Below are 23,668 nucleotides of genomic sequence, written 5' to 3' on the forward strand. Positions count from 1 at the left end.
CACGGAGCAGTAAAAAATGTGATTCTCCTGTGTTCTATATAGTATATATGAACACTACGAAGTTGGAATAATACTGTGAAATTGTGGAAATTACGATAGTCTTTTTAGGGTAAGAGCTGTTTAAAAATATCGCTTTCAATATCAGGTTGTTTTGGTTACGTGGAGTTTTGCCCTGCCTGGTTTCAATTAGTAAATAGACCAAAAATAGTTCCAAACCTCTCTGCCAATAACTAGTTTTCCATTATTCCAGTGGATTATTTGCTTGAGAAATTGCTCTTTGCTTGTAGACCATTTCCATTCAAAACAATCACGGTATATTGAGATATAAATGGTTGCATTGGACCTTTATGTCTTTGGCTGCATGATTCATACATATACAGTAAAAGCATTGTACATTTTACATGGGATTTTGTACAGTAAAGTGTTGTACATATTACATGGGAATTCACAAAATCAATGAACTTACTGCAAGGTTGCTTTTACCAGAATATGTCCTGAGCAATGTTTTTAGATTTCCCATTCCTATATTTAACCCTACATATACTGTACAGTAGAATAATGCAGTCCAATAAAGGAGTGATAATTTACACTGTTTGAGCTATAGAAGATGGAATTGGCTTCCTTGTACAGCATCCATAAGGAGTATGTTTGATTAGTTTTAATTTAATCAGGTTACTTTAGAGGAGAGTATTTGTGAGGAAATCATTTAACCCGGGCGGTGTAAATATGTGTGGGCTGAGAAACGGAAAGTTTGAATGACTTCTAATTCTGCCAGATGTCTGTTTCATAAATATAATGAGATGCAAATTGATGTTGTCACAATTAATCAACTGTGGCAGTGTACTGCTTTTACCTCCATATGTTTTGAAAACGGAAGACTTGTGCTGCATCTGAAAAACTTTAGGTAGCTTCTAGCTTCTATTATTGTAATCGCTGACAACTTGTCAAAAAAAGTTTGGATTATTTTGTTCTACTAAGCATTCCATCATAATGAAGCATTTTAAAAACAATATGAAGAGTGCATTGATCCTCGTGTTTTAAGCTTCTGCCTTGTTGTTGCGGGTTGTGTTGTGGCAATGTGTCTCACGGTGGTACTCTACTGCATTATAGATGGTTTCAAATGTCAAAACCAAACCAAATGCTATTCTCTGTTCTTTTCTCTTACATAGCATAGGAGATGGAAGAGGACTGACCAGTGGGAGACCAAGGGCAGACGCCTCCATTGATCTATGTGAGGAGGGTCTACGGTGCCAAACAACAAGGTGAGCTGTCTAATAAATGACAAGCACACAGATGGGGACTGTTTGTGCACGCCACAAGTGTAGCCTACGGGGCATAAAGCTGATGTATTTTGTCTGGTCTCTGCTCTGTTCACATAGTTTGGATAAAAGGGATGGTGTGTGTGTGTGTGTGTGTGTGTGTGTGTGTGTGTGTGTGTGTGTGTGTGTGTGTGTGTGTGTGTGTGTGTGTGTGTGTGTGTGTGTGTGTGTGTGTGTGTGTGTGTGTGTGTGTGTGTGGTGAGTGAGTGAGTGAGTGAGTGAGTGAGTGAGTGAGTGAGTGAGTGAGTGAGTGAGTGAGTGAGTGAGTGAGTGAGTGAGTGAGTGAGTGAGTGAGTGAGTGAGTGAGTGAGTGCATGTCTGTCTGTCTGTCTGTTTGTCTGTGTCTTAGTGTGGTTAAGTTGGAGGGGTCATGTCTCACAGTATGAGTGTGACATGGTCTGACAACCAAAACTGAGCACATTCTTTCCATGCAAACAAATCCACCCTGTATACTGTGGGTGCGTGTGGCTGAAGACTGAATCATTGACGCGTGAGCATTGATTTAATGAATTAGCAAACAATGGCAAGACCTTGGAGGTGAAAGCATTGTAGGGTGTGATAAAGTGTGCGATGTTGTTTGTTTGGTGTAGATAACTGTTCCTTTGTGTGTAAAATAACCCAAATCCCATTGAGTTTCGGTTCTCAGGGATGCAGAAAATGACTAAATGTGTAACCAATTTTCTTCCTGCTTGTACAGGAATTGCAAGGCCAACAAAACACAAAGACAGTTGATGATCCTTAACCGTGTGAAACTGACTCTGAGTCTCATGAATAGATCAAAGGGGAAATTGGTGTGCTACACTGTATTTCTGTGTTGTGGAACTGTTAGGCTCAAATGGCACCCTTTTCCTATGTAGTGCACTACTTTTGACCAGGGCCCATAGGGCTCCAGTCAAAAGTAGTGCACTATATAGGGAATAGGGTGTCATTTGGGATGCTACATTTTGTTCCTCTAGTCTAGATGCTAAGGACATACCCTAAGCAAAAATGCTGAGCCAATAGCTGTCTTGGAGTGGAAATGAGTGATTAAGCATAGTTTTGCAAACTAATCGAAATTGCACACAATAAAGCTAATTTTAGAAGCCCTATTTAGAAGTAATGCCTGGCAAATACAAACATGTCAGGGGAACCTGTGGTTTTAAGTGGCCAAATGTGCAGTCTCGGTTTATTCAATTTTGCAAGTCACTTAATTTAATGTAGCTCTCGCTTGATAGGGTTGTAAGGGGATAGAGGAGTGTTCTGTAACATTTGCATAGCAAACTTTACATAGCAGGTTGTCATAGCGGCAAAATAGTTCTCAATTATAAAACCACATAAATGCATAGGAACGGTCTGTTCACGTTTAGTTTTGTTGTTGCAGACAACACAGTAGTTATTTATTCAACGCAGGGTTTGTAAATGGCTCTCCTCTTTGGATGAATGTGGTATTTTGCCGCCATGTGATTGTGTCAAACATCAAAGGGCTGAGTGATTGTTGATAGGCTATAGAACGTTGTAAAACAGACAAAGATTTATCAGTGCCTTAAATTATTGTAATGATTCAGAATCAGTGCTTTACAGCATACATGCGATTAAGATCAGTCAACCGGTTAAAATGCATAATTAGAATCGGAATCAGAATCACTTAAATTTGCTAAATACATTTGCATGTTCAGGAATTTGTGAAATGGTGCTGCCACAATAAACAGAATATACAGACATTAAACAGGTTAAACAGACCACATATGTAGAAGCAGAGTTTACACAAATGTGGTATGTACACTAAGCTAAGAACTACAGGCTACACAATAAACATTGAGCTACATGATACATTCTGTATGTAGAGATGTATAAATAAAAACAGTGATCAGTGATGTAGTGGTAAAAAATAAGGTGGGTAAAAGCTGATAGTTTGTGGCAAATTAAGTAACACTTCCTATATTTTCAATACATTTTCAATACATTAAGTGTGTGTACCCTCCACTACTCCACTGATTGACATGTGTGATCATACCCAGTACGAATAAAAAAACTATTGTTGTATTGTTATCTAGAAGTTTAGTTATTTTTACAAGAGGAGAAAGTGAGATGACTAAGGACAGTTAAAAAAAGGCAAGAAACTGATAACCCGAATATGCATTACATGAAATATAGCAGCCATTTACAACTACCATAATGTAAAGGGGATGTGTGTACTCCAATATACAGCTACTACGTTGAACTGAGAAATCAACTATACGGCTGTTAAGTTTGACTTTAATATATAGGTATCATTATTCATTCATCCTCATGTAGTTATGTATTTATCGGCAAAGACGAAAGAAAGTCAGGCTGCGACTCACGAACTCCTTTGATTCATAAAGGATGAATGGGTATAGTACACCAACAATTTGAAGGGAATTGTGTTGTGTCCATGCCAAACAGGGCTGAACTGCAACACTCCTCGAATAAGACAATGTGGCTAAATCAATCATCTCTTTGGAAACACTGTATGGTAGTATTTTTTGGTTAATTTCTCCAGGATACTATGATGACTTGCTGTCATAGCCCTATTTCTTTACAACCTTTTTCTCCCCAATTTCATCATATACAATTGGTAGTTACAATCTTGTCCCATTGCTGCAACTCCCGCACGGACTCGGGAGAGGTGATGGTCAAGAGCCATGCGTCCTCCGAAACACAACCCAGCCAAGCCGCACTGCTTCTTGACACAACGCCAACTTAACCCAGAAGCCAGCCACGCCAATATGTCGGAGAAAACACTGTACACCTGGCGACCATGTCAGCATGTATTACACACAGCCCGCCACAGGAGTCACTAGTGCACAATGGAACAGGAACATCCCTGCCAGCCAACTCTCCCCTAAACCGGACGACGCTGGGCCGATTGTGCGCCGCCCCATGGGTCTCCCGGTCGCGCCCGGCTGTGACAGAGCCTGGACTCGAACCAGGATCTCTAGTGGGACAGCTAACACTGCGATGCAGTGCCTTTGACCACTGGGAGTCTGCTACTTGGGAGGACGTCATAGCCTTTTCTACCAAGACCATTCATCTTCAAAGGTTGTGAAGCAGAGGAGGCTGGTGGAAGGAGCTATAGGAGAACAGCCTCATTATAATGGCTGGAATGGAATAAATTACACGATATCAAACATATGACATGAACACACCTACTCATTACAGGATTTTTTATTATTTTTACTATTTTCTACATTGTAGAATAATAGTGAAGATATCAAAACTATGAAATAACACGGAATAATACGGAATCATCTTGTAACCAAAGAAGTATTAAACAAATTAAATTAAAATATGGTTTAGATTATTCACACTCTTGGCATTCTCTCAACCAGCTTCACCTTGAATGCTTTTGCAACAGTCTTAAAGGAGTTCCCACATATGCTGAGCACTTGTTGGCTACCTTTCCTTCACTCTGCAGTCCAACTCATCCCAAACTATCTCAATTGGGTGGAGGTCGGGTTATTGTGTAGGCCAGGTCATCTGATGCAGCACTCCATCACACTCCCTCTTGGTCAAATAGCCCCTACACAGCCCGGAGATGTGTTTTGGTCATTGTTCTGTTGAAAATCAAATGAGTCCCACTGAGCACAAACCAGATGGTATGGCATATCGCTGCAGAATGCTGTGTTAGGCATAATGGTTAAGTGTGTCTTGAATTCTAAATAAATCACTGACAGTGTCACCAACAAGGCACCCCAACACCTTCACACCTGCTCCTCCATGCTTCATGGTGGGAACCACACATGCGGAGATTATCCGTTCACCTACTCTGTGTTTCACAAAGACACGGCGGTTGAAACCAATAATCACAAATTTGACTCATCAGACCAAAGGACATATTTCCACCGGTCTAATGTCCATTGCTCATGTTTCTTGGCCCAAGCAAGTCTCTTCTTATTATAGGTGTCCTTTAGTAGTGTTTTCTTTCCAGCAATTTGACCATGAAGGCCTGATTCCTGCAGTCTCCTCTGAACAGTTGATGTTGAGATGTGTCTGTTACCTGAACTCTGTGAAGCATTTATTTGAGCTGCAATTTCTGAGGCTGGTAACTCTAATGAACGTATCCTCTGCAGCAGAGGTAACTCTGGGTCTTAATGTCCTGTGGCGGTCCTCATGAGAGCCAGTTTCATCATAGCGCTTGATGTTTGTTTGCGACTGCACTTGAAGAAACTTTGAAAGTTCTTGACTGACCTTCATGTCTTAAAGTAAGGGCTATCTTCTGTATACCACCATACCATACGTCACAACACAACTGACTGGCTCAAACACATTAATTAAGAAAGAAAGAAATTCCAAAAATACATTTTTAACAAGGTACACCTGTGAATTGAAATGCATTCCTGGTGACTACCTCATGAAGCTGGTTGAGAGAATGCCAAGAGTGTGCAAAGCTGACATCAAGGCAAAGGTTGGCTACTTTGAAGAATCTCAAATATAAAATATATTTTGATTTGTTTCACACTTTTTTGTTTACTACATGATTCCATAAGTGTTATTTCATAGTTTTGGTTTCTTCACTATTAGTCTACATAGAAAACAATAAAAATAAAGAAAAACCTAGGAATGAGTAGATGTGTCCAAACTTTTGACTGGTAAGAGCTAGAATTATCACTTTTGCAACAAACTGTCAAAATTAAGACCTTAATTGGCATGTTTCACTCTAACTAAGCCTAAAACATAGTTTTTTGATTAAATAATTATTGTTTAGTGAAATTTGCTCTTTAATCTTGTATGCATGCCTGTTTTTCTTCAGGCAGAACTCTGTAAGTACTTTATTTGTTTTTCTGAGAACTGTGTGTGTGTGCATGTAAGCATGCATTAGTGTGTGCAGCTGTATTTTCTATGAATCCATTTCTGTGATTGTGTAGAGAGTGTAAAGACAAGATCTGCTTCCCCCTGCATCCCTGGCACCCTATTTCCTATATAGTGGACTACTTTGACAACCAGAAACCTTGTCAAAAGTAGTAAACTATATAGGAAAGGTGCCATTTGTGTTGCAAACCCACACTTCATCAGACAGCATTCTCCTCAAGGACCAAGTGTTCTTCCCTGAGGTCAGATGCATATTGAATTAAATCAAGTGGAATAGAGAACTGGGAAACCGAATGGGAATTATAGTCACTGACAGGCAGAAATGCACGGTCATCATATCAGTCAAAATACATTACAGACTCGCTGGGAGCCCAAATCTCTCTCAATGATCTCAAAAGGACATGGGATAGCATGAATAAAGGCAAATAACCTAGATTGGATGATATTCCCCCTGAAATCTTTTGAACATTTTGGAATAAATTAGATCCACTATTGCTTGAAATTATTAACACAGCCATTCACAAAGGTTAATTTATAGGAATACAGCACTAATTTTACTTTTATAAAAAAAGGTAAGGATGCCACCCAGAGTTCTCACTATTTCCCCCTATCTTTGATAAACACAGATATTAAACTTTTTTTCAAAATGTTGTCATCCCATTTCGAGACTTACTTAATTAACAAATTGGTCCACATGGACCAAAACAGGTTTCTTAAAAAACGTAACTCTCGGATAATCTCCGTCGACTATTATATAAACAGTATCTTAAATGCTTCATCAGAAACAACAGCTCTTGGGCTGTTTATCCTCTTGATGCAGAAAAGACAAACGGTCACTGATCTCTGGTCTGTCTTGGAACATATGGGAATAGGCTCCAATTCATTAATATGATTAAAATGCTATATGCGGCCATAGTTAAAACCTGCAATATCTGCTCTGCTCCATTCAGAATCACGAGAGCAGCACACAGGGCGATCAGATTTCTCCTTCGCTATTTTTATTATCCATGGAGCCCCTATCCCTGGCAATTCATCAATCGAAGGAAATAACACCAATTTCTCTACAATCTACTGATCACGTCATCTCATTACACGCAGACAATATTTTACTATATCCAGAAAATGTATATCAATCTCTCCCAAACACATTGTCGATCATAGATAAATTCAGCTTCACCTCAAGTTATAAAATGAATCTATCCAAATCAGGCCTACTGCCTATGAAAACGCCGATGGATGACTCCACCTCTACTTATGGACTTCCAATCATTTCCCATTTAAAATATTTGAGAGTAGATATATATCCCTCTTCAGATTAAACCACTGCCAGAAACTTTTACAGAATGCTCAAATCAAACCCCAGTACATGGACATCGGGGAAAGAGGCTAACTCTGGAGAAAGTGGGACAGTGCTTCCACAGAATAGGCCTCCCACCTAAGGTGGGATCATTCCTTGTCAGGCCACCTGCCATTCTGGGTACCACATGAGGGTACCACATGAGGGAGGAGGATGTCTTCCCTGTACCGCATAGCATTGAAATTGCCTGCAATGACAACAAGCTCAGTCCGATGATGCTGTGACACACCGCCCCAGACCATGACGGACCCTCCACCTCCAAATCGATCCCGCTCCAGAGTACAGGCCTTGGCGTAACACTCATTCCTTCGTCTATAAAAGCGAATCCGGCCATCACCCCTGGTGAGAAAATAACGTGACTTCTCAGTGTAGAGCACTTTTTACCAGTCCTGTCTGGTACAGCGACGGTGGGTTTGTGCCCATAGGCGACATTGTTGCCTGTGATGTCTGGTGAGGACCTGCCTTACAACAGGCCTACAAGCCCTCAGTCCAGCCTCTCTCAGCCTATTGCGGACAGTCTGAGCACTGATGGAGGGATTGTGCGTTCCTGGTGTAACTTTAGCAGTTGTTGTTGCCATCCTGTACCTGTCCCGCAGGTGTGATGTTCAGATGTACCGATCCTGTTGTTGCACGTGGTCTGCCACTGCGAGGACGGTCAGCTGTCCGTCCTGTCTCCCTGTAGTTCTGTCTTAGGCGTCTCACAGTACGGACATTGCAATTTATTGCCCTGGCCACATCTGCTGTCCTCATTCCTCCTTGCAGCATGCCTAAGGCACATTCACACATTCACTCTGTTTTTCAGAGTCAGTAGAAAGTCCTTTTTAGTGTCCTAAGTTTTCAGAATTGCCTACCGTCTGTAAGCAGTTTGTGTCTTAACAACCATTCTACAGGTGCATGTTTATTCATTGATATAGGTTTGGGGGAACGGTATGCGAGGTTGGGTGTGGAGGATCACTTCTTTGTGCATATTTTCCTTGTATATTGTACCTGTAAGCCTCCCCAAAAAATACAAAATGAATACAAATGTGGTCAAAAAAAAAAGAAAAATACACTACAGACACACCTGCCTGACTGTACATTAATGCTTGCTATCACTCTTTCTTTCTTTATTGTAGACATAATAATAATTTATATTAAAATATGATCCTTATAAATAACATTCTGATTCATAAAATCCTTTCATTATTGGCAAGTAAGGACTATATCAAAAAGGAAAATGGAAGATTGTACATCGATTCTGATGGAGGTGGTAATGCATGTTTATGACATTGTTGCATGTGGTTGTGCAGGACAAATTGTTTTGACACAAAGTAGTGAACTGGTCCTTGACTAGTATTAGCGGACAGATATTGACATTTCAGCATCTCCACTTTAGCAAAAAATGTACTTGTATAATAAGAACAATATCTTGCAGGATTCAATATTTGCAATTGTAAGAGTTGATGCCCTGTCCTTTTCTCTGCGATTGTCATTCTAATGCGATCCAGAAAGAACAAAACCCTGTCCTCAAACATTTACATCTAAAGGTACCAAGTTATTGGCTAAGACAGAAGACATCCACATCAAATTAAATAGTACACAATATATTCAGTATTTATTGCAGTGTATAGTCTTAATTTAATTCATTTAATTTAGATTTGTGTGTATTGTGAAAATTTTAGATATTACTGCACAGTTGGAGCTAGAAACACAAGCATTTCGCTACACCCGCAATAACATCTGCTAAACACATGTATGGAACCAATAAAATGTGATTGGATGTAAATGTACATTACTGTATTGTACATAGTTTGGTCATCTAGGTTTGTACTTTCCATCACCATGAAGAAAAACAATGAATAATACAGTAATTGAGTACATTGAGACATCAACTGGTTTGTGATGACGAGATGTGATAACGTGGTTCAGTTAGTAGCACATGGCGCTTCCAATGCCAGGGTTATGGGTTTGATTCCCATGGGGAACCAGTATGAAAATGTAAGCACTACTGTAAGTTTCTTTGAAAAAGAATGTCTACTAAAATAGAAAAGTAATGAATAGACCATTTCACCATTTCATAGAAATAAGTTGCATTAGCAAAGTACACTGCTCAAAAAAATAAAGGGAACACAATACAATGTAACTCCAAGTCAATCACACTTCTGTGAAATAAAACTGTCCACTTAGGAAGCAACACTGATTGACAATACATTTCACATGCTGTTGTGCAAATGGAATAGACAACAGGTGGAAATTATAGGCAATTAGCAAGACACCCCCAATAAAGTAGTGATTCTGCAGGTGGGGACCATAGACCACTTCTCAGTTCCTATGCTTCCTGACTGATGTTTTGGCCACTTTTGAATGCTGGCAGTGCTTTCACTCTTGTGGTAGCATGAGACGGAGTCTACAACCCACACAAGTGGCTCAGGTAGTGCAGCTCATCAATGCGAGCTGTGGCACATCTTGGTGTGCGAGCTGTGGCAAGAAGGTTTGCTGAAGGTTTGCCGTGTCTGTCAGCGTAGTGTCCAGAGCATGGAGGCACTACCAGGAGACAGGCCAGTACATCAGGAGACGTGGAGGAGGCCGTAGGAGGGCAACAACCAAGCAGCAGGACCGCTACCTCTGCCTTTGTGCAAGGAGGAGCAGGAGGAGCACTGCCAGAGCCCTGCAAAATGACCTCCAGCAGACCACAAATGTACATGTGTCTGCTCAAACGGTCAGAAACAGACTCCATGAGGGTGGTATGAGGGCCCTACATCCACATTTGGGGTTTGTGCTTACAGCCCACACCGTACAGGACGTTTCGCATTTGCCAAAGAACACCAAGATTGGCAAATTCGCCACTGGCGTCCTGTGCTCTTCACAGATGAAAGCAGGTTCACACTGAGCACATGTGACAGACGTGACAGTCTGGAGACGCCGTGGAGAACGTTCTGCTGCCTGCAACATCCTCCAGCATGACCGTTTTGACGGTGGGTCAGTCATGGTGTGGGATGGCATTTCTTTGGGGGGCCGCACACGCCCTCCATGTGCTCGCCAGAGGTAGCCTGACTGTCATTCAGTACCGAGATGAGATCCTCAGACCCCTTGTGAGACCATATGCTGGTGCGGTTGGCTCTGGGTTCCTCCTAATGCAAGACAATGCTAGACCTCATGTGGCTGGAGTGTGTCAGCAGTTCCTGCAAGAGGAAGGCATTGATACAATGGACTGGCCTGCCCTTTCCCCAGACCTGAATCCAATTGAGCATATCTGGGACATCATGTCTCACTCCATCCACCAACGCCACGTTGCACCACAGACTGTCCATGAGTTGGCGGATGATTTAGTCCAGGTCTGGGAGGACATCCCTCAGGAGACCATCCGCCACCTCATCAGGAGCATGCCCGGGCGTTGTAGGGAGGTCATACAGGCATGTGGAGGCCACACACACTAATGAGCCTCATTTTGACTTGATTTAAGGACATTACATCAAAGTTGGATCAGCCTGTAGTGTGGTTTTCCACTTTAATTTTGAGTGTGACTCCAAATCTAGACCGCCATGGGTTGATAAATTTAATTTCCATTTATATTTTTTGTGTGATTTTGTTGTCAGCACATTCAACTATGTAAAGAAAAAAGTATTTAATACGAATATTTCATTCATTCAGATCTAGGATGTGTTATTTTAGTGTTCCCTTTATTTTTTTGAGCAGTGTATTTCAAGAAACTGAAAAACATATCAAGCAAGTACTTTTATTTTCAGAATGACTGTTTGGTACACATAATTATCAAACTTAAGTTACAAATGCTGGTAAAAAATACATTTACTTAAAAAATGTTCATCAAAAGTAGTGCACTGGGCCTTTACTAGTTCTGTACTAGCGGACCAATATAGACATCTTCGGAAAATAAATCACAGCGCCCCCACCCCCACACTGCTTCCCACGGCCCTGGGTCTAGTCAAAATGGGGTCTAGTCTAGGTCGACAGCTGACGAGGTAAGACTCGTTGAGGCTGAGGTTGTGAAGTCAAAAGGGTAGATACAGGTAGAGCAAGCAGGTGGTTGAGAGTTGCCCTGATAAAATGTATCAAAGGCAGGTTGCGGCTACTTGGCCCAGTAAAGAAGTACTTTAATACGTTGCATGCTCAAACCTTCAATATTTTGTACACTTTCATGGTAGACTACAGAACAGCTTTCACAAGCACATTGTAATATTTTAATTACATAATTTGACTATACAATTTATATGAATTATGTTGCCAAATAGGCAACCTTTAATCATCATCCATTTGCTTTATCCCTAATAGTGAATAGATAGATGCATTATTGTAGCTAATAGTAAAATAAACACCCAGCCTGGTGTTATATAGCGACCTCCTCTCAACAGGGAACTCAAGTCACCCTATTGGCCTGCCCTTGATAATCCCCCTCCTTTACCTTTTCCCTGTCTCCTTTTATACGTGTTCCACAATGTGTAACCACAGCTGGCAAATAGCCAAGCTATGGGACAAAAGTAGGGAGCGGAGTTTTACATGTATTATTCTTTTAGGTATTTGCATTAAGCAAATAGATTCCCTGTTTCTTGTTCCATGCTAGAGGTAATTACTAAAATATATTTTCCTCTGTAGACAGGCAGTCCTCTCTCTCTCCCTCCATCTCGCTCTCTCAATCATTTTCCCCTCTCTCTCTGTCTCTATCTATTTCACTCACTCTCTCACTCTTTCCCCATCTCTCTCTATCAGTTCCCTCCCCCTCTCCCTGCCCCCTCTCCCCATCTCTACCCCTCTCCCCACCTTCTCCCTACCCGGCGGTGCCCTTAAACATTGTCATCTGTGTTTCTGCAGCAGTGACAGTAGATCAGCAGGGCCACAGTGGTGGCAGTCGCAGTGGCACTGTGTGCTCCATGTCAATAAGCCTGCAGCTCAGTGGAAGGGCCCCAGCCTCTAAGCCACCACACATGATCACACAGCGCTAGCTAGGCGAGCACCACAGAAAGGACCAGGCAACTGATGTAAATAAGGATGCCCCTTTTGCTTTCACTGCTGCATTGCAGCTGTGCTTCACAGAAGAGGCAACCACCAGTGTGCCTGGGCCTCATTTCCCAGAGCCTGTATAGCATTAAGATCATCGTTAGATGTATCTTTACCCTTATATTTTGCAACTAGGCCACTGTCTGTAATTTTTGCCTCAATGTGTTTCATGATGTGTGACAACAATGATGTGACCAATCTTTGATGCCATGCTTAATTATTGAGTAAGCATAATAAGCTGCCTCAATATCCTATTTACAGCCATAGGTGGTAATATATTTCTATGAACTGATCTGTCACCAGTATTGTGGAATAATTCTAATGTGAATGTAAGATTTTAATGGAGAAAGCTGATCCGAGAGCAGCACTGCCATTCCTTTGATCCTATCAGTATTAACACATGGTCTAATGATGCACTTAGTGAATGTTCTCTCTACGTGTTTGTTTGGGAAGCACTCTTAAAAAGTTTGGAACGATCATCATAATGCCTAAGTTATGTTGCAACTGGGAAACGAGGCCCTGATGTTCAGTGTTTCCGTGCTGAGCCGAGCCCTCTGACATGGAATTAAGTCATCATGTGACAATAAGAAACAATAAGAAAAACAATAAGTGTGAGTCCTCCTCGAATCAAAAGGGGCGATTTGTAGCTAGATGTTTTGATGCAATGAAAGATGATCAGATAGAAAGGCAAGGTATCCTTTGTCCCCTTTTAGATTTGTTGTCCCTTGTCTTTTGGTTCTGTGTACAGGGCACACAGACAGACACAGTGCTCAGAGGACAGCATTGATTCCATACAGGCTGCTGGGTGTCTACCATCCACTCTGCCACTCTTCCCCCAGCATCAGGTCTCATTGGACACACCACAACACTAATTTTCCCACTTTTCACTTGCCATATTTGATGTTTCCCGTCAGCGTTGCTGCCTCCACGATGTCAAGGTGACTACTACGGAACGCATCCCAGATGGTCCTACTAGGTTCACTCACGTGTGGGTGGTCTTTTCCTATGGATCTTCTCTTGACCACACAGGGTGGGTAAACTCCCACCTGTCATCGTAGATCTGGATTATCCCATGGTATGAGCCTCTTTCCCGGTGAGCGAGCCGTCCTGTCTTCCTACCCTAAACTGAGTTAGCAGTGGAGCACTGGGATCCACTTTATAAATCCAGGACACCGCTCTTGGTCATCTCTGCTTGCCACAGGTTAGCTCTGGTGAGCTCTCGCTCTTCCTACTGCAGTTTGGGACAGAATATATCACACGTCAGAGGGGGACATTTTTGTGTACAACACTAATGAGCAATCCAATATTAATGTATAATGCTCTGCACTATTTTAGCATGGACCAGCTCTTACTACGTGTTCACGAAGGATAAATTCAGCCACGGGATTATACTATTTGTATAAGCACAGTATAGTCTAAGACACTCCTTCTAGCGGCTGGTCCTCCATTTAGAGTTGACCAGACAACACTCTCATGGGTGAGTCACACTCGCTAAGTCCCGGTTATAGGGTTTCAGCCAAGACTAATTTCATGAAATTGATTCTTAGCTGAAAGCCAAGGTTCAGCACTTTGTCTGAGTAAGGACAAACATATCACATTTTAGGGAAGACCCAGATGCAGACAGTGTCGAAGTAACAAAAGTTTATTACTAGAACAGGTGCAGGCAAAACGACAGGTCAAGGGCAGGCAGAGGTCCGTAATCCAGTGTGGCGGGACAAGGTACAGGACAACAGGCAGGCTCAGGGAAGGCAGAATGGTTCAAACCGGGAAAACTAGAAAACCGCTGGTAGGCTTGACGAACAAAGCGAACTGGCAACAGACGAATAGAGAACACAGGTATAAATACACTTGGGATTATGGGGAAGATGGGTGACACCTGGAGGGGGTGGAGAATATCACAAAGACAGGTGAAACATATCAGGGTGTGACAGAACTATAGATACTCAATACTCCTTCTGTGTGCTTTTTACACATTCACCCTCAATCTCCCCTGTGGTTTTCTGCTCAAGTCAGTGGCCAGACCATAGTTTTTACAATGCTGCTCTTCTTCTTTAGCTCTTTCTCCAACAAATAATTTAACCAGAAAACTGAAAACCAGTAACACTTCTCTTTTGGTTCCACAGTTTCACAACTGATGCATTTTAATGTTTTTTTTTTTAAATGTAGAAATTGCAGTGCACTAGCTTCTAACAATAGTAATTAAGTTATGTTCTTACCTTACCCCTCAAAGTCTTCTAACTTCAAATACATCAATCGGCTCTGGATCTGTCTTCACCAGAATCTTTTCACTTTCCCTATCTTTTACATTGGTTTTTATAACCCCTTTTTACCCAAGCCTATACCTCTTTTGACTACAGCCACACAAGAGAATCCTCCCCCTTACACCTGACATTTAAGAAAAGTTAAATAACACATGGTCTCCTTTACACGTGATGTCTACACAGAATCAGGTAACACATTGGTTCCTTCATAGGTGACAACAATCTGTGGTGCCATCAACTTCATGGCCCATGTGCCATCAAGCAACTCTATCAACTCCATCCCGGGGGCCGTGATCTGACGGTGGTGTCACCATATGAGATGAACCTCGGCCTCTGCGGCAGAGGAACCTCTGCATACAACCTATCGTCATTTCCTCGCTGCCTTTGAGTGGGTTTCTCTGTTCCCCAGCTGCCTGTGGTTGAGGCCTCTTCCTGTCTTTTTGCCGCTTCTTCTTGATCTTCCTTGTCTCAGTGTTGCCAGAGTTCTCTCTGGAGACTGGAGGAGTCATCAAGTCATATTAACTAGGCTCATTCACAACAGCAGTAATTCTAACGTCCGGATGAGATGTCAACTATGGTGAATGTTTATCTTCGATTGAAAATTTTGTTTGGTTGTTTCCTTGTTTATGGAAATGCAGATATTTGAATATTGTAATTTAATTGGTAATTACTTGGCTTCATTGTGAGGTAATTGCACTTCCTTAATATGCCAATGATAGACCATCAAACTGGCGGAGTTAAAACTTTAATGTTTATATGTTGTTTATGAGTTATCCTTATCAATTAAACATATTGTTTTTGTTCCATCAGCAACACTTATAGATTCTGTCATTATTTCCGCACAACAAACATGTTCTATAGTGCGTCTGTGTTATAAAATAAGAGACTGCCACGGTCCAAATACTCTAGAGTTGGCTTAACAGTCTTAAAAGCAAATAAGTAATTAATAGAGGTCGGAGGTAACAGGGGATAAAATGAGTGATGCCATTAGGATGACTGGGAGAGAGGAAATACGTTTCAAAACCTTGGAGAGGAGATCTCTTGATTTAAATCCACTTTAAAGATAATATTTCATTGGTTAGATGCATGACGCTTCTCCTCGCTGTGTTGAGAGGGATGAGGGAGAAAATCCATCAGTGGGGTGTATGTAAGTCTGAACATAACATCCCCCTAGTCTCATGTGTAGATCTTCTCGCACTAAGATCATAGTAGCAGAACCAACATGTACACAAATAAATAGTATTTTTTATAAAGAATTTCACTAGCATTGCCGCAGGTCCTGGAGCTAAGAGGCTTTTGGATTTATTCAAGTAATCCCATCTGTAAGTACTCTTATATGCGACTCCTGTAAGAGTAGCGTGATGCTAATGCTAAATAAGAGAATAAGAAGGCAACTAGCGGTGTAAAATGTTTCGCTTGGTTGAATGTTGTTTTGGTTTAATGTGATCCGGTGAAACGTTTTTATTCACAGAGGACGTTTGATGTCATCCATCCTACGTACATATTAATTGCCTTGCATTCTGATTAGGGCTGTGGTGAAATGTTTAACTTAAAAAGCAATTAAATAAGCTTTTGTGAGAGAAGCGATTGCACCTATCTTCTTTAATGTTCCATCAAGTTTAAAGCCAGAAAGGAGAAATTAGTGCACTCAGGCTATCCGGTAGGCCAAAGTTAGTTACTTTAAGGAGCAGTTCTCTCTATGTGGGTCTAACCCCAAGAAATTCTGGAAATGGTTAAAGACCTGGAGGAAAACCCTTCCTCCTCACAGCTTCCCATGTCCCTTAATGTTAATGATGTGGTTGTTACTGACAAGAAGCACATGGCTGAGCTCTATAATCACCACTTCATTAAGTCAGGATTCCTATTTGACTCAGCCATGCCTCCCTGCCTGTCCAACATTTCCTCATCTCCCACCCATTCCAATGCGACTGGCCCCGACGCTTCTCCCTCTTTTTCCCCTTCCCGCTACAAAGATTATCCCTGCCGGCAGTCACTGAGTCGAGGTGCTAAAGGAGCTCCTTAAAAATGCTCCCCAAAAAACATCTGGGTCAGATGGTTTAGACCCTTTCTTCTTTAAGTTTGCTGCCTCTATCATCACCAAGCCCGACCTTTTTAACGTGTCTCTACTTTCTGGGGAGGTCCCCACTGATTGGAAGTCAGCCAAGCTTCATCCCTTTTTAAAGGGGAAGATCAAGCAGATCCTAACTGTTATAGGCAGATTTCTATTTTGCCCTGTTTATCAAAAGTGTTGGAAAAACTTGTCAATAATCAACTGACTGGCTATTCTCTCTGGTATGCTATTGTCCTTGATTCTAAGCAATGTTTTGCTGCTATTTTTATTGACTTGGCCAAATATTTTGACAAGGTAGACCATTCCATTCTTGTGGGCCGGGTAATGAGTATTGGTTTCTCTGAGGGATCTTTGGCCCGGTTTGCTCACTACCTCTCTCAAAGAGTGCAATGTATAAAGTCAAAACATCTGCTGTCTCAGCCACACTTGTCAAGGGAAACATCTGCCCCACGCTCTTCTCAATTTACATCAACAACATTGCTCGGGCAGTAGAAAGCTCTCTCCTCCATGTATATGCAGATGATACAGTCTCTATGGGGGTGCCACAGGGTTCAATTCTTGGACAGACTCTCTTCTCTGTATAGATCAATAATGTCGCTCTTGCTGCTGGTGAGTCTCTGATCCAACTCTACGCAGACGACACCATTCTGTATACTTCTGGCCCTTCTTTGGACACTGTGTTAACAACCCTCCAGGCAAGTTTCAATGCCATACAACTCTCCTTTCGTGGCCTCCAATTGCTATTAAATACAAGTAAAACTAAATGCATGCTCTTCAACCGATCGCTGCCTGCACCTGCCTGCATGTCCAACATCACTACTCTGGACGGCTCTGACTTAGAATACGTGGACAACTACAAATACCTAGGTGTCTGGTTAGACTGTAAACACTCCTTCCAGACCCACATAAAACATCTCCAATCCAAAGTTAAATCTAGAATTGGCTTCCTATTTTGCAACAAAGCATCCTTCACTCATGCTGCCAAACATACCCTTGTAAAACTGACCAACCTACCAATCCTCGACTTCGGCGATGTCATTTACAAAATAGCCTCCAATACCCTACTCAACAAATTGGTTGCAGTCTATCACAGTGCCATCCGTTTTGTCACCTAAGCCCCATATACTACCCACCATTGCGACCTGTATGCTCTCGTTGACTGGCCCTCGCTTCATACTTGTCGCCAAACCCACTGGCTCCATGTCATCTACAAGACCCTGCTAGGTAAAGTCCCCCCTTATCTCAGCTCGCTGGTCACCATAGCATCACCACCTGTAGCACGAGCTCCAGCAGGTATATCTCTCTGGTCACCCCTAAAACCAATTCTTTCTTTGGCCGCCTCTCCTTCCAGTTCTCTGCTGCCCATGACTGGAACGAACTACAGCAATCTGTGAAACTGGAAAAACTTATCTCCCTCACTAGCTTTAAGCACCAGCTGTCAGAGCAGCTCACAGATTACTGCACCTGTACATAGCCCATCTATAATTTAGCCCAAACAACTACCTCATTCACTACTGTATTTGTTTTATTTATTTATTTTGCTCCTTTGCACCCCATTATTTTTATTTCTACTTTGCACATTCTTCAACTGGAAATCTACCATTCCAGTGTTTTACTTGCTATATTGTATTTACTTTGCCACCATGGACTTTTTTTAACCTTTACCTCCCTTATCTCACCTCATTTGCTCGCATCGTGTATATAGACTTGTTTCTACTGTATTATTGACTGAATATTTGTTTTACTTACTGTGTCGAACTGCTTTGCTTTATCTTGGCCAGGTCGCAATTGTAAATGAGAACTTGTTCTCAACTTGCCTACCTGGTTAAATAAAGGTGAAATAAATAAATACAAATTACACTCAATTGGCTCCTACCCGGATTTTGTGTTAAATGCTCTACAACAAAGCTTTCTTAGTGTCCCAAAAACTTTCTCTAACCTTAACCTTGCTCTGAACACCTCCAAAACAAAGGTAACATGGTTTGGTAAGAAGAATGTCCCTCTCCCCACAGGTGTGATTACTACCTCTGAGGGTTTAGAGTTTGAGGTAGTCACCCCATATAAGTATTTGGGAGAATGGCTAGATTGTACACTGTCTTTCTCTCAGCACATATCAAAGCTGCAGTTTAAAATTAAATCTAGACTTGGTTTCCTCTATCGTAATCGTACCTTTTTCACCCCAGCTGCCAAACTAACCCTGATAACCATCCTACCCATACTAGATCGGCAGGTAAGGGTGCTCTCGAGCGGCTAAATGTTCTTTACCATTCAGCCATCAGATTTGCCACCATTGCTCCTTACAGGACACATCACTGGACTCTATACTCCTCTATAAACTGTTCATCTCTGTATACCAGTGAGTCTTGCGACTGGTATAGAGAGATGAACAGTTTATGGAGGAGTATAGAGTCCAGTGATGTGTCCTGTTATTTATAAAACCTTCTTAGGCCTCACTCCCCCCTATCTAAGATATCTACTGCAGCCCTCATACTCCACATACAACACCCATTCTGCCAGTCACATACTGTTAAAGGTCCCCAAAGCTCACACATCGCTCGTCTTTTCAGTTTGTTGCAGCTAGCGACTGGAAAAGGCTGCAACAAACATTCAAACTGGACAGTTTTATCTCAATCTCTTCATTCAAAGACTCAGTCATAGACACTCTTGCTGACAGTTGTGGCTGCTTCGCGTGATGTATTTTTGTCTCTACCTTCTTGCCCTATGTTCTGTTGTCTGTGCCCAATAACGTTTGTACCATGTTTTGTGCTGCTACCATGTTGTCCTGCTGCCATGTTGTTTTGCTAACATGTTGTTCTCTTGTTGTCTTGTTGCTGCCTTGCTATATTGTTGTCTTAGGTCTCTCTTTATGTAGTGTCATGATGTGTGTTATGTCCTATATTATTATAATTAAATTATTTTTATCCCAGACATCATCCCCGCAGGAGGGTTTTTTTGCCTTTTGGTAGGCCATCATTGTAAATAAAGAAATTGTTCTTAACTACTTGCCTAGTTAAATAAAGGTTAAATAAAAATAAATATTAATAAAATAAATGTGTGTGTGAGTGAGTGAGTGAGTGATCCAATATCGCAAATGTGACTTTGTTTTCTAGTCATATGTTTTTATTTGATAGCATCACATGATCAGTAAATTTGCAAATGAATAAGGAAGACATTACTTTCTCAAAGTGTGTATGGTTGTGCAAATAAACTATAGGTTAAAGGTAAATGGCTGGTAGGAAAATAAAAACTCATTTTATTTTCCTTGGCAGGGCCAATCACTGTTGTGTATAGGCAATTGTGAATCCAAAGATTGAGCTCAACTGCATGGCTATCTGAGGTACAGTGGGGAGGAAAATTACTTTCTTTAAATTACAGTGAAGTTTATAAATCAGTGATGATAAGGATGGTATGGACCAGCCAACTCCCCAGGGGCAAGATTGTACTGTTCCATCTCCCACAATATAAAGAAATGAAGTATTCTATTCAGTTTCTGCTGCAGATGCATATGTAGGATTATATTAAATCAGAAGATGAGGGAAAGGGAAAAGCTATGTGTGAAAACATTTAAATAAGAGAACTTCATATTGCTGTAGCTTCTGTACACTCTACAAAATAAAGGTGCAAGTTGGAAGCAAATAAGGTTCTTGAGAGCGATGCCATATTTGAAGTTCTCTGAAAAAACTTCAATGGGATGATTCGAACCATACAAGATTCCAAAACCAGACATAATTTGGCCCTCCAGGACTGGAATTCAATAGCCCTGCTATAGGGTTTTAAGACTTATTTGAATATTTCCTACGGTGCCTTTAGAGTGTTTTTTGTTTGTTTGTTACCAGCACCACCATGATTGTGTTTGCTAGTGACCGAGACATGGATATAGCATTTATTTAATTTCAATCCTATGGCCTTCACCAAGTGAAATCCTATATGAATGTTGTTTTAATTTTGTAATTTTCTTTTAATCTGTTTTAATAAATATTGACATGTACAGTGCCTTGCGAAAGTATTCGGCCCCCTTGAACTTTGCGACCTTTTGCCACATTACAGGCTTCAAACATAAAGATATAAAACTGTATTTTTTGTGAAGAATCAACAAGTGGGACACAATCATGAAGTGGAACGACATTTATTGGATATTTCAAACTTTTTTAACAAATCAAAAACTGAAAAATTGGGCGTGCAAAATTATTCAGCCCCCTTAAGTTAATACTTTGTAGCGCCACCTTTTGCTGTGATTACAGCTGTAAGTCGCTTGGGGTATTTCTCTATCAGTTTTGCACATCGAGAGACTGACATTTTTTCCCATTCTTCCTTGCAAAACAGCTCGAGCTCAGTGTGTCAGGACCCGGTTACAAACCCGGGTCTCCGGAGTGAGAAACAGTCACTTAACCAACTGCGCCACGAATAGTTGGCAGAACCCAGAAGATGAGGCAGACACAGCAGAACTTGAGACGGTGTATTTAATGAAGTAAAAAGTGAAGTTCTTCAGGAAAACATGTAACTCCACAACCTCAAAAGGAATTCCACAAGAACAAAGGTAATCCTCCAAGACAAAAAGGTAAATCCACAAGGTGGAAGGTATAGCACAAAAAGCCTCAAAAATACTCAAAAACAAACAAACAAGAACAAAAAACAGAATTCCACAAGCGAGTCCACCGGGATCAACAAGAGTTCACAGAGTACTAGGGCTGGGTGCTAACATACAAACACAGAGCAAAGGACTGAGGAAAACAAAGGGTTAAAATACAATCAGGGGAAACGAGGCACAGGTGCAAATAATAATGGGGATCAAGGGAAAACAAAAGGTCAAAAGGCACAATGGGGGCATCTAGTGACCAAAAACCGGAACAACCCTGGCCAAATCCTGACACAGTGAGGTTGGATGGAGAGCATTTGTGAACAGCATTTTTCAGTTCTTTCCACAGATTCTCGATTGGATTCAGGTCTGGAATTTGACTTGGCCATTCTAACACCTGGATATGTTTATTTTTGAACCATTCCATTTTAGATTTTGCTTTATGTTTTGGATCATTGTCTTGTTGGAAGACAAATCTCTGTCCAAGTCTCAGGTCTTTTGCAGACTCCATCAGGTTTTCTTCCGAAATGGTCCTGTATTTGGCTCCATCCATCTTCCCATCAATTTTAACCATCTTCCCTGTCCCTGCTGAAGAAAAGCAGGCCCAAACCATGATGCTGCCACCACCATGTTTGACAGTGGGGATAGGGTGTTCAGGGTAATGAGCTGTGTTGCTTTTACGCCAAACATAACGTTTTGCATTGTTGCCAAAAGGTTCAATTTTGGTTTCATCTGACCAGAGCACCTTCTTCCACATGTTTGGTGTGTCTCCCAGGTGGCTTGTGGCAAACTTTAAACGACACTTTTTATGGATATCTTTAAGAAATGGCTTTCTTCTTGCCACTCTTCCATAAAGGCCAGATTTGTGCAATATACGACTGATTGTTGTCCTATGGACAGAGTCTCCCACCTCAGCTGTAGATCTCTGCAGTTCATCCAGAGTGATCATGGGTCTCTTGGCTGCATCTCTGATCAGTCTTCTCCTTGTATGAGCTGAAAGTTTAGAGGGATGGCCAGGTCTTGGTAGATTTGCAGTGGTTTGATACTCATTCCATTTCAATATTATCACTTGCACAGTGCTCCTTGGGATGTTTAAAGCTTGGGAAATCTTTTTGTATCCAATTCCGGCTTTAAACTTCTTCACAACAGTATCTCGGACCTGCCTGGTGTGTTCCTTGTTCTTCATGATGCTCTCTGCGCTTTTAACGGACCTCTGAGACTATCACATTACAGGTGCATTTATAAGGAGACTTGATTACACACAGGTGGATTGTATTTATCATCATTAGTCATTTAGGTCAACATTGGATCATTCAGAGATCCTCACTGAACTTCTGGAGAGAGTTTGCTGCACTGAAAGTAAAGGGGCTGAATAATTTTGCATGCCCAATTTTTCAGTTTTTGATTTGTTAAAAAAGTTTGAAATATCCAATAAATGTCGTTCCACTTCATGATTGTGTCCCACTTGTTGTTGATTCTTCACACAAAAATACAGTTTTATATATTTATGTTTGAAGCCTGAAATGTGGCAAAAGGTCGCAAAGTTCACGGGGGCCGAATACTTTCGCAAGGCACTGTATATATAAAATATGAATTTGGCATTTGGATCACTTCAAAGTGAGACAATTAAAGGTTTTACAATTTATAAGTACAACAGCTTTTTTTACAAACTGGAAGTAAGATTTCTCCATGGCCAAAAGTACGTGGACTCCCCTTCAAATGAGTGGATTTCCAACAAGGAAAGGTGGCATTCTATGACGGTGCTACGTTGAAAGTCACTGAGCTCTTCAGTAAGGCCATTCTACTGCAAATGTTTCTCTATAGAGATTGCATGGCTTTGTGCTCAATTTTATAAACCTGTCAGTAACAGGTGTGGCAGAAATAATCCACTAATTTGAAGGGCTTTCCACATAATTTTGTATATATAGTGTATATTATTTCTTATAGTGTATATTCTCTCATTCTAGCCTGAGCGCAAACCCTCATTATGTCATTCTACATTAATTAAAATCGACATAATAATTCACATTTCCTGTTGCTTCTGGATTATTTTCCCGCTGTAGCAAACTGGCTCAAATTAAGATCCTACATCTGTAGCATGCAATTCCCATAGGTGCAGTTGAGTCATAGGCAAGCAATTGATACTCATGGGCCACATGTTCTCTCTATTTTGTCAATGTTTTAGATATAAAAAGAAAACATGCAACATAAACATAATGAATGCCAAGAGATCCAAACAATGCAAAGATATTTTAATTTGCTTGTCATTGATATTTGTAATGC

General features: G+C 41.2%; 1 protein-coding gene across 1 annotated transcript in view; it reads left to right on the top strand.

Moving 5' to 3' along the window:
• The window catches only part of LOC123991125 (cadherin-18-like), a 412,196-nt gene that overhangs the window by 60,260 nt on the left and 328,268 nt on the right, over window positions 1-23,668 (top strand). The window contains exon 2 of the mRNA XM_046292353.1: window positions 1,170-1,262. The gene's annotated coding sequence lies outside the window, so the exon portion shown is untranslated. The remainder of the gene's footprint in view (window positions 1-1,169; window positions 1,263-23,668) is intronic.

Source organism: Oncorhynchus gorbuscha, linkage group LG12 (assembly GCF_021184085.1).
Source record: "Oncorhynchus gorbuscha isolate QuinsamMale2020 ecotype Even-year linkage group LG12, OgorEven_v1.0, whole genome shotgun sequence".
Classification (NCBI taxonomy): Eukaryota; Metazoa; Chordata; class Actinopteri; order Salmoniformes; family Salmonidae; genus Oncorhynchus; species Oncorhynchus gorbuscha.